The sequence below is a fragment of the Candoia aspera genome, chromosome 1, assembly GCF_035149785.1.
Source record: "Candoia aspera isolate rCanAsp1 chromosome 1, rCanAsp1.hap2, whole genome shotgun sequence".
Classification (NCBI taxonomy): domain Eukaryota; kingdom Metazoa; phylum Chordata; class Lepidosauria; order Squamata; family Boidae; genus Candoia; species Candoia aspera.
Window position 1 is genome coordinate 273,335,736 of NC_086153.1, and position 18,002 is coordinate 273,353,737.

The 18,002-nt window shown below is 39.8% G+C and overlaps 1 protein-coding gene across 4 annotated transcripts in view; it reads left to right on the forward strand.

Moving 5' to 3' along the window:
- The first annotated feature begins 205 nt into the window (after positions 1-205).
- Positions 206-18,002, forward strand: part of FUT8 (fucosyltransferase 8) — a 119,671-nt gene continuing 101,874 nt past the window's right edge. For 2 of the 4 annotated variants that reach the window (XM_063289762.1, XM_063289766.1), the window contains exons 1-2: positions 206-560; positions 2,448-2,535. The gene's annotated coding sequence lies outside the window, so the exon portion shown is untranslated. The remainder of the gene's footprint in view (positions 561-2,447; positions 2,536-18,002) is intronic. The other 2 variants (XM_063289763.1, XM_063289765.1) reach the window with 1 other exon arrangement.

Genomic DNA, 18,002 nt, shown 5'->3' on the forward strand with positions numbered 1-18,002 from the left:
CTCGGGGAAACCAGCAGCGACATCGCGGGCGTAGCACGCATGCGTACTGCCAACGCTTTTTCGCTACTGCCTCCTTGACCGCGAAGCTAACGTCCCGCCAGCATAGAGATTTCAGACTGTTCTTCTTTCATTGGCCGCCTTCCGCCCAGCACGCGCATCTAGTCCACGCCCCCTCGGGTCTATTCTCTCTTGGAGGCAGCGAGCGTCGAGGCCTTGCGTCCCTCCTCGTCTCGCGCGCCCTCGTTTCTTACAGTTCTTTAGCTCGGATTACTTCCTTCCCTATCGTCAGGTTTTCGAGCGCGCGGGAGAGCGCGTCTGCGCGTGTCGACACCCTCGCCTGCGTTCTGTCAGCGTCTCGCCCGGCTCCAGTCTCCTGGAGGCTCCGTTAACCGGCGCTGGGTTCCTGCTTCCGTCTTCTCGCCCCCGTCTTGCTGCTCCCTCCCCCGCTTCCATCTCCTTCTCCCCTTGCGCGCCGCCTCCCGCTTCTCCTCCATCAGACCTGGCACTGCGGGAGCTTCGCCGGCGCGGAGACCAAAGCGAGCTTGCCGGCACGGATTTAGGTAAGGCGAGGCCGTGTGAGGGATCCGACGGGGACACTCCCGAAACTTGAGAGGATGCTGCGCTTGGGGCTGAGGTGGCTTTCTCTCGCTGCGACCCGTTCTTCGTTGTGGGCCCGACGTAGAAGCGGCTGGGGCGGGGGAGTCTCTTGTCAGCGAAGGGAGGGTAGCAGAGGGGATGTGCAGCCTCCGCCAAGGCTGCCGAGCTCTCACGGGACAGGATTCTCAGGGAGGAAGGAGGGTTGTCAGCCCGGCAAGGGCCTGGACTCCCTGAGAAGGCAATGGGGGCGCTTGAGCCAGAGAGATAAGGTAGGTAGATGACTCGGTAGCGGGAGCACTACTGTTGCTATGTGGGCGCTGAATCCCGGAAAGCGACTGCGGCTCAGGAGCCCGATGCAAAGAGGAAAAGACCATGCACAAGCCGGAGCCGCAAGCATCATCCATAGAGTCGCGTCGAGCTCTGCAAAAGAGGAGAAACAATCGGCCGCCGGTGTGCCAGCTGCGTGTGCCTGTGTGGAGAGGGAATGCACGCGACGGGGGGTGGGAGGGAAGGTCGGGTATGCAGAAAAAGTGCTTTAAGAAAAGCTGCGGTGCTCTTTTCTCGTTCCCCTTTCTGACTTCTTCTCCCACCTCCCTAAAAAAGAAAGTGAAAAACCCTAAGTCAGGAAATGCACCTGGTGGCTAGCGAAAGTTGACGTGTGTTGTTCAGAATGACGGGATAAGGATATGATAATTGATACTAGAATTTTCTTTTTTCATGATTCCTGTTAAGAAAAGACACTGAGTTCATCAGTATTCAGAGAGAATGGTTCTCTCCTTGGGCCTGGATTAACTGTTAATATATCTGTTTTAGTCAGCATTCTAACTTAAACAAGATGTTTTTGTGCTTCATGTAATTAGAGCTATTTGCCCTTGGATACCTTTTACTGTGTAATACTTCGTTTGAATTTAACTTGTGCTATCTGCAAAGTGAATCTAACATACTGAATTGAATTTCAATAAAACCTGCTGCTATGTATTTTAAACATAATCAAGAACAGGTTTTTTTGAGGGGGGAATCATGGAATGAAGATATAGAAGAATCATAAAGACCTCTTAACATTTCAAGGCAACATCTTTTTTATGGTCACTAAATAGAAAAGTTTTCAAGACCACTGTTGTCTACTGATCTGAACACAGCAGCGCTTCAGAAGTAAACATGGAAGTGTACATCTTCTGTAATTCTCTTTGGGGCTTAAGTCTGCAAATATTTACATATGAAGCTTGACCATTGACAATTTGGGAATGGTTCCTTTTTAGTGGAACTATCTACACTAATAAAACTGGTGGCCCCCCAAAAGGTCAGACATGGCTTGCTTCTTGCACAGGGGACCTTTCACCTTTTCATGTGTTTGAGGAGCAGATTGCAGCTGTTTAGAGTTCTGTTTAAAATGTGTTAACGTCTGTAAGGTTTGATTTTGGAATACGTTTTGTAATTTAAATTGTTTAATGATGCCTATTAATGTTAATACCAATTACTGGTATTTGTTATAGAAAAATAATCTCATGTCTTAAATATCCAAGTCTTAAAAATGTATTCAGATTTCAGTAGCTTATATGTATAAGCTAAAAGGATGGCAAGTAATTGTTCTTGAAAGAATGTGCTTTCAAGGCTTTTGCCATGGCTTTCCAAAATTATATTAATTAAAAAAATAACATGACACTTCAAATTTATTAGAAGTAGATAGTTACAGATCTCTTCTACAGTTGCTGATAAAAGAGGTATTAGAACTTTATAAGAAGAAGCATGGTGTTATCCATTAATTTAGTATCTGATGTGGTTTAACTTTAAATAATAGTTTTGTTTATGCATGCTTAAAACTGTTTTAACTTCATATTTGAATTCTGCAGATGTATATACTTGAATAATGCCAAAGGAAAACCTCCTTTCCCTCTTTCAGAAGTAAATTTCATTGATTTCTGTGGAATTTATGCCCAGGTAAGTGTGTATAGGATTGCAGCCTCAGATTGAACTTTGTGAGGATTTTCTTATCTGATGTTGAACTGGATACTTACTTCTCACGTTACCTTTATTTCTTATGTTATTTTTAATATGGTTAAGAGGCTTAGATTACTACTTGATTAATCAGATCAAATTTTGTTTTAAACATTTAAGATTTTATATTAAAACTGGTATTTAATTATTTGGGATTAAATGCATTTATTTTGAATGTATATGCCATCCATTCCCTTTCCTAAACTAGAATAAGATGGAGTTTTGTTTCAAGTTCAGTGTAAAGTACTCTGTAATATATTCTTATAGTTTTTATTTTATGAGGCTGCTGCTTGATGCTAAATGTATGTATATAGATTAGCTTCTAATAACACTGGTCAGTAGCCACATAGGCTGTTAAAAAGAATTAGGTGTCATAAACTGATCAGAGTACTGCTTGGTAGGCTATGATCATTATAAGTCTGCAGGACAACAGATTAATGTACATATAATTGAATGTAGTGGGTATTTCTCCAGTTTGAAAGCAGGTTGTTTACTGTTAAAACAAACCTATGAGTGTTAGTACTATTATAAAATAGAATACATTTCAGTGTTTTGGAGATAAGGGCAATATAAATGACTTCTTTTTTAAAGAAATATGTTATTTTTTGAGACTGAAATCATGCCAAGGTTTGAAAGAAAATGTGTATTTGTGGCTTATCTAACTGTATTTTATAATGAAAAAAAGTAATTACAGTGTTAAGTTGGTCTGGAGGGGGAGCTAGTGCCAAAGCAAAACAAAATTCAAATTTATGCTATTATCTTTGAAACCTTATAAGTTTGATTCCAGTTTGATGATTCTTATATTGTTATAAAAATGTTTGATGGGGAATTGTAATTATTGTATTTAATGTCCATTACAATAAGTGCATTACTAAGTAAACAGTTTACAGGCCTGCATACAGTCTGTCACACATGTTTGATTTGTCTGGATATTTCAGAACTCAATCTTTTTTATTGTTATTTATTCATTTCATTGAATTCATTATGGCAGCCCATTCCAATAGACCCTGGGTGGTTTCCTTGTATTCCACATTATGACTGTCAATTTCTTTTCAGAAGTTCTCAGTTTAAAGCTGCTTTTTATAGAAAAGATTTTTATAGCCTGATGCGTGAACTTAGAATATATGACCAAAATCGATTCAGGGTACTTGACTATAGTGAAATTTACTTTTTATTGAACATGCAGCTTAAACTACTTCCTGGTTAACAGACTCATCTCCACGATGGCCAAAAATACATGATTTCCAAGGATGCAATCAGCCAGGAAGCAGCCATTTAAAAAGTTCTTCCAGATGCCGCTAAGGAGGCTGGGAATGTATCACTGTCTACCCTTCTGTTTTATTCCTCTTTGGAGGAAACTTATAATAATAATTTACAGTGATGTGATCAGGGTCAGCAACATTGTAATAGAATGTGGGAGGGGGGCTTACCTACCTCTATTCCTTTATGCTTTTTTATTTCCCCTTGTGGCTGCAGATGGGAGAGGGGAGTAAAAAAGTGACAGAATTCCTAAAGAAGCTTCTTTTTAGTGGGTCCTTTTTATGACTTCATTGCAAGTTCAAAGGGACACTTGTTTGGACAGCGCACTTGACTGTGGGAGTTAATTTTGCTTCAAACAGCTGAGGTGTTACAAATTAAAATTAACCCCAATGGATTAGTTATTAGTTACTATCACTTGACTAGGTTCTGACTCCTCCATGACATGCTTAAGTTTGTTGTGTGACCTGCCCCATCAGTTGGCATGTCGGAAGATGCAAAATTAGGTTCTTAAAGAGAGGCCAAACTTCAGGTCTGAGCCAGTACTGCTCATTACTTGTTTTATTTCCATTTTCATTCAGCTGGCTTCTTGTATTTAGTTGGGCTTGTGTCTCAGCATTCCTTGTAGCTATTTATTAAAACACAGGATATTGAGTTTGCACAGTGGTATATTTATATTAATGAGTTGTTTGATTTTATTTATTGTTCTTTTTAAGAGTTAGTTGCAATATTCATTGTACTGGCATCTTGGTTTTTTTAAAGTGATCATGAGTACTGTGCTGAGTTGCAGTATTATTTACATAAGGCATTAGCGAAGGTGAGGTTGTCAGGAGAATATTCATCTGACTCCCATGCGTTGCATTGGTGAATGCTAGGGTTTTCATATGTCCCTATCTGCTGAATTTTGAAAATAGCTTTCTAAAATCTGAATTTTTTTTTTTAAAATAAAAGATAAGTTCTCAAGAATGACTGATTTAACCCATCCCAATAAGCCACAGGTTTATTTCAATCAAGTTTTTGTTTAAAGCCATAGAGGCCTGGTTTATATCATACTAAGCCATAAAGAATCCAAAGTGTTTGGGATCAACTATAACTCTGAACCAAATAAAACTTGTATCTTCTCTTTCAAGAAATGTCTGCTAGTCTGTTAAACCAAACAAATTTTTTCCTAGGATTGTATTGCAGCTGTGGAGGGTAGTTCTGAAATCCTAGGAAAAGATGTTAATTGTTTTAAGGAGTTGCACATAGGTATTATGAGAGTGTACCTGTACGATCTGAAGCACTGTTTTGCCTTTAAATCCAAAGTGTTGCACAGTCCTTACGGTTAGACAAACAAACAACTTTGACCACATTTTCTGCTTGGTCTGGGACAGAGGTATTCCCCCAAAATAACCAATGCAGCCTCAGTCCTGTGCTGAGGTCTAAATTGTAATAAAAAAAGAATCTAGACAATCTGCTTCATCTACTGTAGAACTCTGTGTAATTGCTGGTTTGCCACCTTCTCAACCACCTCTAAAAAGGGAAGGTTGAAGAGAGACTGATAGTTGTCCAAAACAGGGTTGGGTTTTTGAGGAGACGACGCACCACTGTTTCCTTCAAGACAAGTGATATTACTTTCTCTCCCAAATAAGCATTAGTTGTAGCTCAGATCCAGCCAACTCTACCTTCTTAGTTCCTTTCACAAGCCAGGTGGGATAAGGATCAGGTCTGCAGATTGTGGAACAATAAAGCTGAGCTAAGAATCCATCTGGGGAATGAGAACTATTTTAGTTGTAATTAGTGCCTGATTGGTCAGTTTAATTTTTTTTTTTTTAAATCTTCATTAAAGTTCTTCATTACAGGTAAGTGAGAATTCATGGATAGTAACGTTGTTCCTGTGTATATTGTGCTGAATTCAAAGGCGTGCACCATGCACGTGCATTTTATTTTTTTTATTTTTTATTTTATATCCCACCTTTATTATTTTTATAAATAACTCAAGGCAGCGAACATACCAAATACTCCTTCCTCCTCCTATTTTCCCCACAACAACTCTGTGAGGTATGTTGGGCTGAGAGAGATTGACTGGCCCAAAGTCACCCAGCTGGCTTTCATGCCTAAAATGGGACTAGAACTCACAGACTCCTGGTTTCTAGCCCAGCACCTTAACCACTAGACCAAACTGGCTGTCTTTAATGTTTTAATGTTTAATGTTATACTGCTGATTTTTTGGGTTGTTAAATATAAAAATTATATAGCTTTTTTGAGCTTTGCAGCTAGTCTACCAAGTGGAAAAAGTATACTGTACAAGTGGATTAGAAAGAAACTTTGAGCCAAGAGCCAAAGAAATATATTTTTGTAGTTATTCCATTGTTCGTGGGTTATGTTAATGTGTTTGTTAAAGGGAATCTGTGAAGTTGTTAATAGGGAATCGCTGCTGATGCATCTTTGCTGGACTTAGATCTGTGGCTATTTCTGCAAGAAAGCCAGGTTGCAAAAAGCATGCTGACTGTTGTTCTCATTGTAGTTATGGGAATTTTAGAAAGGCTCTATCTATCTATCTATCTATCTATCTATCTATCTATCTATCTATCTATCTATCTCCCATCCATCCATCCATCCATCCATGCATCCCTTTGATAGTTTTTCTACAGGTTGGGGGATAGAGCTCAGCATGACTATCTTCTGAATGCTTCCACATAACTACCTTATGTACTTTCATAGCTGTAGGATGAAAAATAAGAGATTAAAGGGCTTGTTTCAAATTTCCCTTGTTCATTATAGCAGAATATGCAAAATGTTTCAGATTTTGTTCGGTCAGAACATACAGCACCCAAAATATTTGGAATGAGTTTTTTTAGTAAATACAGAATAAAACCCCCTTTTTAATCTTGTACAGATCCCTAGGATACATAAAATAAGTCCATCTGGCAAGAATTATTGCAACATTGATTAACCAGTATATAACCTACAATATAGTTTTAATTATCTGAAAATAAGATTTTTGAAAGTTTATTTGTGTTGATCTCATCAGTAATAAAATAAGGCAGCTACCATAGTAATCTTCAAAAGAAGGAAGGCTACTACACTTAATGTTACTGATTTGCTGATTGTATCAGAAGGAAATAACAGTGAGAAATGCATATTTTTCCTGGTATGTTGGTTTTACTTTTTATTACAGCTGTCCAAGCATTCAGAAGAGGCTTCACATTGTGTGGGAATATGAACAAAACACTTCTCTTCAATTAACTGAATCATGCTTTAACCAAATGGCTAAAGTATCTGCATCTTTTGTAAGGATTATGGGGCCATTTTGAAAATTGCTATGTCTTCCTGTTTGCCCATGTGTGGATGGACAGCTGCTTTGCTTCCCAGGGTGATGGGGCTGTGCATGGACACATATTCAGGATAGCTGGAAGCAGCTTTTGAAACAGCTGTGTGAGGCTTGGAAAAGACATGGATGCTTTAATGATTGAAGAGAGGAGTCTGGCTCACATTCTCACACAGTGTATTTGTGAGCCACATATTTTAAATTATTTGCACAGTCCTTTGTTATTCATTAGTATTGCACATCTTAAGCCCTTAGAATGTAGTTAGTTGAAATGTAAATAATAAAATACAGTATGTGCAGTTCCTGCTTATTAGTGTGCTTTGTTCTGACCACCTGTAAGAATGGCTTCTCTGTGTGGATGTCCTGAACTCCTTGTCTCCCATAATTCTTACCGTCTAAGAAATATGTATTCTTGAGGGGAAGAAAAGCAGGTATTTCAACTTAGGTATTTATTTTGGGGGGGAATAGAATCATTTTGCACTAGGGCTATGCAGTGCTTTGGATTCAAAAGGAGAAATGTGATTCTGGGGATACACAGGCATGGATATAGTACCTGTCAAAAACACCTTAATCAAACAGGTCTTTTCCCAGGATCACAAGACAGCTACAGAGTGCAGCTGTGCGAGGCCTGGAAAACATGCAGCTGCTTTAAGGTACTGGTACACACATAAGTAGTGCACTCTCCAAATCACGTTTCTCTCTTGAATCAGAAATGTTGCACTGAGCTATTTTGTATTACTATGATTTTTGGTTTCATCCTCTTTCATAGGGAAACAGTAACAGTTACTCACTCTCTACTATATTGGTCTAAACTAGTTAATGTTCTACAATCAGTTGTGCTTTTTTCTTCTCACTATTTACAGGTAGGCCTCCATCTACAAGTAGATTTGTTTCAAGTTACAACAGCACTGAATGAATAGTGATTACAACTGGTCCTTGGAGTTCTGGTCATCCACACCCCTGTGGTCACATGATCATGATCTGGGTGCTTGGCAACCTGTTCGCACTTAACAACCAGTTGCCAAGCACCCTGCGATTGTGTGATCGCCATTTGCAATGTTCCCTGCTGGCTTCCCCAGAAAGTCAATGGGGAAGCCAGAAGGAAGGTTGCAAGTCGCTGGGGTAATTCTCCCCCACTCACACACCCTCCACCAGCCCTTCTGCACTCACACTGCGCCGGCCACTTGCACACACCCATGCACCCTCCCCAGCCCTCACCATGCCTCCCTCACACTCTTGTGCACCTCCTTGCACCCTCCCCAATCCTCCCTGAACTGTGCTGCACCTCTCACATACCCCCTTGCACCTTTGCACACCCTCCCCAACCCTCCCTGACCTGTGTGGTGCCTCGTGCACCCTTTTCACCCCCATGCATCCTCCCTGACACACATGGCACTTCTCACATACCCCCTCACACCCTCCCTGACCTGCACAGTACCTCTCATGCACCCCTTCACACCCTCCCCCACCCAGCAGCAGCCACTTTCCTACCTGCTGGCCTGGGACTTGCAACTTCCTGCTGGCTTCCCCACTGACTTTGGTTGTGGGAAGCTGGCAGGAAGTTGCCTCATCTAATGATCATAGGATTCAGTTAATGATGGATACCAGGACTGCAGGGATTGCTGTTGATAAGCAATGCTTTACTTTATTACCGCATCACTTAGCGACGGAAATTCTGGTCCCAGTTGCTATTGTAAGTTGAGGACTACCTGTATTAGCTTTTTTATCTTCTCAGCTAATGGTAATTCATCAGAAGTGAGCCATGATTAGATGCTCCTATTAATAAACCAGTAAAACAACTGTACAGTGGTGCTTAAAAGTTTGTGAGCCCTTTTGAATTTCCAATATTTCTCCATAAATATGACCTAAAATGTGATTTGCTCTCCACACAATTCCTAAAGCTAGATAAAGAGAACCTAATTAAATTAATGAGTCAAAAACATACTTGTTCATTGAGGAAAATGATCCAAAGCTACATCTGTGTAGCCAGTAGGCAGCAGTGGTCAATGCATATAGAAGATTGCTCCTTGGAATATAAGAAGAGTACATTGTAAAGAACGTGAATTAGTGACTAAAATGAATGAAAGAAAAATATAAATAAAACCAAGAAGAATGGAAAGCATGTTACGTTCCAAAGAATTTATAAGGTAATTAAAGTGATATTTTGAAGATGGAATTGAAATAAGTGCTATAAACATTAGTGCCCAAGAAAAAAAATTGATGACAGTGAAATTATAAGTGGAAGAACCTGAGTTAAGTTTTGCACACACAAAAAAGTGCATTCTGAATGAATGAGATCCAGAGGAAAAATTACTCATAAGTTGACATAAATGGATGGATACAAATAAGTTAAGAGTACCAAAATACTGATTAGACATTTGGAGACTCAATAATGAAAGAAAATGATGAAATTTTTGGTGAGTAGTTGCTTAGACAGAAGTTTTGAGCATGCGATTTAAGTATTAGTTTATTCGTACAAACAAATGAGTGTAGATCCAAAAGCATGATTGATTTGATTGTTTATGATGAAAGATTGAGAGAAATAGCGAAAGATACAAGGGTGATGAGGGGTTCTGAATATGGAACAGACCATGTTTGGTAGTGTAAAAACTGGATTTTTGGAAAAATAGATGTGGAAAAAAAAGGAAATAATTGAAAGAAGCAAGTGAAAATAGAACAACTGCAGAATGAGAATGTGCATACCTGGTATGAAAAAAGTATTGGAAGATACTTAATCTCCCAACAGAATGATTTGAAAGTGATTATTAGGAAGGAGGATGTGGGAGCTGCTTGGAGAGCAGAGGGAAAAGAATTGCTGTGAAGTACCACATAAAATTGTGGTGTTTCTTAAAAGAAAAAATAAAATGAAAATGAAAAGAATGATGAAGTGAAAGAGGTTATGGGCGAAGTAGAACCGCATTTAAGAGGAAGGTGAAAAGAAAAAAAGGATGATGAAAGGTATTGTATAACATGTTCATAGAGTATAATGTGTACAAAGAGACAAGATAGTTGCAGAGAATCTGATCAAAGACAGCAAAGTAAAATTAAAAGGTAGCGAAAATATAGAGTGATTTTGATGGAAATAAACATAGTTTTGAAAATGGGTGAAGAAGGTTAAACGAGTCTCCAGCAATCTGAATGGAATTAAAAATTTAAACAATGCTATAATTTGGGATGAAATTGAATTGAGGGCATATTGGAAGGAGTGTTTTATAATTTATAAGGTAATTAAAGTGATATTTTGAAGATGGAATTGAAATAAGTGCTATAAACATTAGTGCCCAAGAAAAAAATTGATGACAGTGAAATTATAAATGCTCTGGGAATGTTGAAAAATGGTAGGTATAGATGGTTAATTGGAGAAATGTTAAAATGCAGTTTTGCTTTGTTATGGAATGGCTGTATGCCCAGTTTAGTGTGTGTGTGTGAAGACTGCATCTGTGCTTGATAATTGGAAGAATGCTGTTATTTTTCACTTACATAAAGGAAAGGGTAGCAAGAATGAATGCTGGGGGTTGGAGAGAGATGATGCTTCATTAAATGTGCCTGGGAAGGTATTTGGTAAAATTCTGCTTTAAAGGTGTCACAAGACATAGGAATGAGCAAAGTTTGGGAACAATTCTGCTTTTTGCTAGGAAGTATAGACAAGAGTTTTGTTTTTTGGTAAGCCACTGAGAAATGTGTGAATGTTAGACAGTTAGTTTATTGTACATTTGTTGATTTACAGAAAGTGTCTGATGAAATTAATAGGCTTGAATTAAGGAATGTTTGCATGAAAATGAAGTTGAAGGTCAGTTCCTGAATGCAAGAAGAGCAGTATATGAAGGAAGTAAAGCACATGTGATAATAAATGGAATGCTTAGTTAATGGTTCAACATGAAACAGGAAATAAGACAAGGATGTATGATGCTTTTTTGACTGTTTAATGTATTCTTTAATATAATGGATTGTTTGATTGTTTAATGTAATGTATATAAGGAATGCTTGTGATAATGTTAATGACACTTATGTTTGGAACATGAATGAATATCTATATAGTACTAAAACTCTCTTGTCTGTCTGTTTGGAACCTTCAACTGGGCAAAACGGTGCATCATAGGGCAACAGTTTTTGAATCAAGGTATCTCAAATGGGCTAACTTAAATAATGTGCCCAAAATCTGGGACCCCTTAATCCTGTGTAATTTAGATTTCAAAGATCTTCACACCAGTTATATTTGCAAAGTTGTGGCTGCTGCAGCATCGCTGCAATTAACTCATAAATTGTGTGGTGCAAGGGAAGATGGGAGGGGCATAACCCTGCCCTCTTTTCTGCCTCCCACTGGTCCCTGCGCCCAGTTGGCTTGTGGCAAGTCCCCCAGGCAAGTGGCAATTGGTTACTCAAGGCCAAAATTTGAAATCTCTTAACAGTGGTGGGTGGTGAGGGAAGGATGAGATAGTGACTTGATGGCTGCTAGTGAGGTAGGGCTGGCTGGTGGTCGATGGGTGAGCCCTCTTCCTCTCTGGAGGGAGGGGGAATTTGGGGACATGCCGGGATGGGGGCCTGGGGTGCAGTTTTCCTTGCGGTCCATGGCTACCTTTGTTTCTCCTCCTCCCAGCAAAGTGGCAGGCAATTCTGAGGTCAGCGGAGGAGGAGGAGGAGGCATCTTCACTGGGGCTCTGCTGAGGCTCATGAGGGGAGGGGAAGCAGCTTAAGCCTATATTATATGTGGAAAGAAGGATGACCCAATGGGCCATGGGTCGCCTAGTGTATTTTAAAGTGCAGATGATACAAAGTTGTTGACTGAGAACCCAATTGATTTGCAATGAATATTAGACTGTATGATGCAGTGAAGAGCATGGAACTAAACAATTAATATATCAAAGGCCAAGGGAGTTGCATTTGAAAATGGACTGAACAGTTTACAAGTTATAAATAATGAAAAACTAGATAGTCTAGATGAATGTATGTACATTGATAGAATGTTTATTGAAGATGGGAAAATGGATGGATAGATTTAAGATAGGCAAATTGTCCTGACTTAAGCAAAAAACCACGCTGAGACGAGATTGTCTCTAGTGTTTATTAACCGCTATATTAGACAGAAAATCCTACCAAACTGAAGGAGCGTGGGAAACACAGATAAACCTCAAAACTCAAGGCGGGTCTGCTCTGAGTTTCTTTGAAGGACAGTTCAAAGCCTCTAAACTACACATGCGTTTTCCCCCCTGGATAGGGGCCCCCTCCTGCTCACCATCCGTACTCATAACACAAATGGGTAGTATATGGGGGGATATGAGTAGTATATGAGTAGTATATGGAGGGATATGAGGAATGAATATTGATCAAAAGATGCAAAATGTCTATGTATAAAAATGTGCTTCTATTCACTTTGTTATATGGAAGTAGGAGTTGGATAAGTCATAAAAGTAAGCTTTATTTAAGTTTCATTCCAGCAGGAATACAGTACTTAAAAACTGTGTGTTGTAAAAGATGAAAGATAGGGCCAAGAAACTTGGGTGCTGAATGAATTTTGATTGAACTCAAAAGTGGGTGAACAGTATGAAAGATATAAGGTAGTCCTCAACTTATTACCATAATTGGGACCGGAATTTCCATCATAAATGGTTGTGGTCACCACATGACTGGAATTGATTTTACAATCGTTTTTACAGTGGTTGTTAAGTGAATCACAACCATTTTTACAGCAGTTGTTAAGTGAATCACCACAGCCGTTATGTGAATCCAGCTTTCCCATTGGATTTTTTTGCCGTTTTTTGCCGGAAACCAACAAAAAATGGTTGCAGGTCATGATCATGTGAGTGCAGGATGCTGCAACTGGTCATAAATGCGAGCCAGTTGCCAAACGCCAAAATTGCAATCATGTGACTGCGGAAGTGGTACAATGGTTGTAAGTGCAAGTACAGGCTGTAAAGCACTTTTCCAAGGCCCTCATAACTTTGAACCATCATTAAATGGTCGTAAGTCGAGGACAATGTAATTTGGTCATATGGAGAGAATGAGGATCAAATTGCAAAATGATTATATGAAGGAAGAATGAATGAGTGGAAAGGAAGGGGAAGACTGAAAGCCATGGTTGGATGGAGTTGATGAAATTCTGAAAGAGAGAGGGTTAAGAAGTTCAAGGAACAAAAGGCAATGCACGAAGTGGTATATGGATGTGGTGGAAGCAAGGATAATTTGCAATGCTAGGCAGGTATAGAGAGGTGCAGCGAATGGTCTTGGTGTAAAGTAATATTAGGTAAATTTCTCATGCCTTATCACATGCCTTTTAATTTGTTCCACATAATATTGCTGTCCCTGAAAGTGACTTCACTGATGGTATGTATGTATTTGATAGATTAATCTGTTGTTAGAAAACTTGGGGTTTTTTTTCTTGAAGGTGCTTTATTTAGTCTTTAAAAATACATGATTAATTTAGAATATCTCAAACATATGCTAAGTGTGTTGAAGTCCTTTGATAGATAAAGCATTAAGAAGTAATTTAGGACAGACTACCAAAAATACATTATAGAAGAAATACTTGAGTAAGTCCAGAGTATCTGGCTGTTCATTGGCTGAATCAAACAAACTGCCTTTGATGTTTGTAACCTCTGAATTTTTAATTTATAGTATCCAAATGTAATTCAAACTTTTTGGAGTTCTTTAGGAGCACCAGTGAGGATTGGGCTGTATTTGGCTTTTTAAAACTTTTTTTGAATTCTCTCCACTTGTCATGCTTATCAGGCAGTGATTCAAGAATGTAGGTCTATGATAAGTTAGTTAACTCCAAGAAGTGGAATGCCATTATCAAAGAATTCTAGGTACTGCAAAATGTAGCATTCATGTCCTGAATACTGAATTCAAAGTATATTCTTTTAAACTTTTAAAAGTTTAAAATACAGAGTTCAAGGTTTCTGTTAAACTTTTGGTCCTACCTGCATGGGGCAACAGCATCTTGCATATGAAAATGAAGAAGAACCTTCCCTGTTCCTTGTTACGGTAACAAACTAGTTTGGTTTCAGGCTGCTTGCTTGTGACGTTGCTAGAACTAGCTGTCATGCCACACACGGACTCTGAATAGAATTTGAAACTCAAGGCAAAACAGACCTAACAGTGAGCAATTATGGATTAATAATAAAGAGTAACATCAAAGGGAGTAGTAGAGAGGTTCCATTTGGGAGTAAAATAAGAAGTAGCAATCTGGGATCTATGCTTCTCATCTTATATATAAATCATTTTTGGTTAAGCATGATTACTGAAGTAGCCAAACATGCAGATGTCAATAAATTATTGAAATGAAAGCAGATTGTAAAGCGCTCCAAAGCTAGGTAAATTAGCAATATATAGCAAATATGGCTCTATCCAAGTAAGTTTAAAGTGATATACTTTAGGACAAAAATCAGTGTATCCTAATTTCACAGTCACTGGTGGGGTTTAAAGTGTTGTTTATTTTATTTATTTATCAAATTTATATGGCCACCCATCTCACCAGGAGTGACTCTGGGTGACATACAACAATCAAATAAAACAACAATATATAAAAACACTCATTATAAAAAATATAAAACAATTTGTTGTTTATTCGTTTAGTCGCTTCCGACTCTTCGTGACTTCATGGACCAGCCCACGCCAGAGCTTCCTGTCGGTCGTCAACACCCCCAGCTCCCCCAGGGACGAGTCCGTCACCTCTAGAATATCATCCATCCATCTTGCCCTTGGTCGGCCCCTCTTCCTTTTGCCTTCCACTCTCCCTAGCATCAGCATCTTCTCCAGGGTGTCCTGTCTTCTCATTATGTGGCCAAAGTATTTCAGTTTTGCTTTTAATATCATTCCCTCAAGTGAGCAGTCTGGCTTTATTTCCTGGAGGATGGACTGGTTGGATCTTCTTGCAGTCCAAGGCACTCTCAGAATTTTCCTCCAACACCACAGTTCAAAAGCATCGATCTTCCTTCGCTCAGCCTTCCTTATGGTCCAGCTCTCGCAGCCATATGTTACTACAGGGAACACCATTGCTTTAACTATGCGGGCCTTTGTTGTCAGTGTGATGTCTCTGCTCTTAACTATTTTATCGAGATTTGTCATTGCTCTTCTTCCAAGGATTAAGCGTCTTCTGATTTCCTGACTGCAGTCAGCATCTGCAGTAATCTTTGCACCAAGGAATACAAAGTCTTTCACTGCTTCTACATTTTCTCCCTCTATTTGCCAGTTATCAATCAAGCTGGTTGCCATAATCTTGGTTTTTTTGAGGTTTAGCTGCAAACCAGCTTTTGCACTTTCTTCTTTCACCTTCATCATAAGGCTCCTCAGTTCCTCTTCACTTTCAGCCATCAAAGTGGTATCATCTGCATATCTGAGATTGTTAATGTTTCTTCCAGAGATTTTAACTCCAGCCTTGGATTCCTCAAGGCCAGCTTGTCGCATGATGTGTTCTGCATACAAGTTGAATAGGTAGGGTGAGAGTATACAGCCCTGCCGTACTCCTTTCCCAATCTTAAACCAGTCTGTTGTTCCGTGGTCTGTTCTTACTGTTGCTACTTGGTCGTTATACAGATTCTTCAGGAGGCATACAAGATGACTTGGTATCCCCATACCACTAAGAACTTGCCACAATTTGTTATGGTCCACACAGTCAAAGGCTTTAGAATAGTCAATAAAACAGAAATAGATGTTTTTCTGAAACTCCCTGGCTTTTTCCATTACCCAGCGGATATTGGCAATTTGATCTCTAGTTCCTCTGCCTTTTCTAAACCCAGCTTGTACATCTGGCAATTCTCGCTCCATGAACTGCTGAAGTCTACCTTGCAGGATCTTGAGCATTACCTTACTGGCATGTGAAATGAGTGCCACTGTTCGATAGTTTGAACATTCTTTAGTGTTTCCCTTTTTTGGTATGGGGATATAAGTTGATTTTTTTCCAGTCTGATGGCCATTCTTGTGTTTTCCAAATTTGCTGGCATATAGCATGCATTACCTTGACAGCATCATCTTGCAAGATTTTGAACAGTTCAGCTGGGATGCCGTCGTCTCCTGTTGCCTTGTTATTAGCAATGCTTCTTAAGGCCCACTCAACCTCACTCTTCAGGATGTCTGGCTCTAGCTCACCGACCACACCGTCAAAGCTATCCCCGATATTGTTATCTTTCTTATACAGGTTTTCTGTATATTCTTGCCACCTTTTCTTGATCTCTTCTTCTTCTGTTAGGTCCTTGCCATCTTTGTTTTTGATCATACCCATTTTTGCCTGGAATTTACCTCCAATGTTTCTAATTTTCTGGAAGAGGTCTCTTGTCCTTCCTATTCTATTGTCTTCTTCCACTTCCGCGCATTGCTTGTTTAAAAATAATTCCTTATCTTTTCTGGCTAACCTCTGGAATTTTGCATTTAATTGGGCATATCTCCCCCTATCACTGTTGCCTTTTGCTTTCCTTCTTTCTTGGGCTACTTCTAGTGTCTCAGCAGACAGCCATTTTGCCTTCTTGGTTTTCTCTTTCTTTGGGATGTATTTTGTTGCCGCCTCCTGAACAATGCTGCCAACTTCTGTCCAGAGCTCTTCCGGGACCCTATCTACTAAGTCCAGTCCCTTAAATCTATTCTTCACCTCCACTGCATATTCTTTAGGAATATTAGTGAGCTCATATCTAGCTGATCTGTGGGTCTTCCCTAATCTCTTTAGTCTGATCCTAAATTGTGCAAGAAGAAGTTCGTGATCTGAACTACAGTCAGCTCCAGGCCTTGTTTTTACCGACTGTACAGATGTCCGCCACCTTTGGCTGCAAAGGATGTAATCAATCTGATTTCGGTGTTGTCCATCTGGTGAAGTCCATGTATAAAGCCGTCTCTTAGGTTGTTGGAAGAGAGTGTTTGTTATGCAGAGTGAATTGTCTTGGCAAAATTCTATCAGCCTGTGTCCTGCTTCGTTTTGTTCTCCCAGGCCATACTTACCTGTAATTCGAGGTGTCATTTGACTGCCCACCTTAGCATTCCAGTCTCCTGTGATGAAAATAACATCTCTTTTAGGCGTGTTGTCCAGTAGGTGCTGCAGATCCTCATAGAACTGCTCTACTTCAGCTTCTTCAGCATTTGTGGTTGGGGCGTATATTTGGATCACTGTGATGTTAGATGGCTTGCCCTGAATTCGAATTGAGATCATTCTGTCGTTTTTTGGGTTGTATCCAAGCACTGCTTTAGCCACTTTACTATTAATTATGAAGGCTACTCCATTTCTTCTGTGGTCCTCTTGTCCGCAGTAGTAGATCTGGTGGTCATTTGATGTGAAGTGGCCCATTCCAGTCCATTTCAGTTCACTGACGCCCAGAATGTCTATCTTTAATCTTGACATCTCACCAATAACCACATCCAATTTGCCCTGGCTCATAGATCTTACATTCCAGGTTCCGATGGTGTGTTGATCCTTAGAACATCGGATTCGCCGTTCACCACCAGCACCGTCGGCCGCTAGCCGTCCTTTCGGCTTTGAGCTAGCTGCGTCATCACGTCTGGGGCTAGTTGAGCTCATCCTCTGTTCCTCCCCAGTAGCATTTTGACCATCTTCCGACCTGGGGGTCTCATCTTCCGATGGTATACCGACATATCTCTGGTTGTACTGATCCATTTAGTTTTCACGGCAAGAATACTGAGGTGGGTTGCCATTACCTTCCCCAGGGATCGCATTTAGTCTGACCTCTCTGTCATGACCTTCCCGTCTTGGGTGGCCCTTCACGGTTTAGCTCATGGCATCATTGAGGTGCTCAAGCTCCAGCACCACGACAAGGTAACGATCCTTTGCTGAAGATATAAAACAATAATTATTAAAAATTAAAAATACCATTAAAAATTAAAATATACAAGCCACAAGGCATGG